This window comes from Octopus bimaculoides, chromosome 18 (assembly GCF_001194135.2).
Source record: "Octopus bimaculoides isolate UCB-OBI-ISO-001 chromosome 18, ASM119413v2, whole genome shotgun sequence".
In the NCBI taxonomy this organism is placed as follows: Eukaryota; Metazoa; Mollusca; class Cephalopoda; order Octopoda; family Octopodidae; genus Octopus; species Octopus bimaculoides.
In genome coordinates, this window is record NC_068998.1 from 10,007,843 (window position 1) to 10,009,382 (window position 1,540).

A 1,540-nucleotide genomic window follows, 5' to 3' on the forward strand; every position below is an offset into this window, starting at 1 on the left:
GGTGAAACCAGATGGCTACACCAGGCTCCAATCTGATTTGGCAGAGTTTCTACAGCTGGATGCCCTTCCTAACGCCAACGACTCAGAGAGTGTAGTGGGTGCTTTTACGTGCCACCCGCACAAAGGCCAGTCAGGCGGTACTGGCAACGGCCATGCCCAAAATGGTGTATTTTATGTGCCACATGCACAAGAGCCGGTCCAGGGGCACTGGCAACAATCTCTCTCGAAAATCCTATGAAGGCCAGTCAGGCGGTACTGGCAACGGCCGTAGAAAATCCTGGGGTTGAAAGCTATACCAATCACTAGACTGGATGCCACTGCATAGTACAAAAGACTCTGCCCCTTCTGTCCAGAGTAAGGACCTAACACGGGAACAACTTAGGGTTAAAAAGGCCCATAATCTTTCAGTCTCTCGGAGATCTAAAAGAGATAGATGTGGATGTACTCAAAACATTTAGACAAATTTTTTGACCAGATAAACCCACATCTCATGGCAAGAAACACAAAGAAGGACAGTTTTATCCCACTCACTACTTCTCCAAGGCCAATTCTGGTGACAGGGCTGGGAAATAAACAAGCATTAATGCTAATGGCAGTGCACCAGCATGGCCACAGTCAGGAAGAATAAGCAAACACCTCATCCTTTTCCATTCCATGGATGAAAAATTATAATTGCAATTAAAAAGATGAATCAAAAGTACTATAAAAACTGTATAAGGTATATTGAACTTACAGGACTCCACTTGGCATCTTCTTTAGATAACAAAAATTGTGCATATTCACGACGATCATAGATTGTTGTGACACACTTGAAAATCAAAAGAGCAATGATACCCAACACTATTATGCCAATTACCACAGCTAATGGCACCACATAATCAGGAATTGGACAAGCTGTTAATAATTAGAAATAGGGGAAATACTGTTAGATATAGCAAAACAAAACAATCTACTGTCAAGATATATATATATATATATATATATATATATATATATATGCACGCAGACATGCAGGAAGTAAATAGACACATTTAATTTTCAAAATTTCTGATCTAAGTGTTTTAATATGTTTACAGCAGTGTAGAATTTACAACGTAATTATTCTTGTTCATTCCAGGTACCATTATATTAGACATTTACGAAAAGTAACCATGCCACGCACAAAAAATTCAGCACAACTGTCAGATTTTCAAAGAGGTCGTATTGTTGGGCAATCTGAGGCTGGTCATGGCCCACAAAAAATTGCAGAAAATCTTCAAATTCCTCTTGCTTCTGTTAATAGAATTATAATGCAATTCAAAAGCCAAGGAAAAGAATCAACAGATTCTCGTCCCAGCCAACCTGGGCCCACGGAAAGGAAGCTTCGCTGTTTGAAGGGAATTGAAAACGAACTCTGTTCGAAGGATTCTGACATTGCAAAACAGCTAGAAGCTAGTCCAAGAACGTGTGTTACATATCTGTATAAGCTTGGGTATTATGGAAATGCAATATTGAGAGTGGCTGAGGAAAACTGAACAATTTACTTACATTTCCCTTTTTT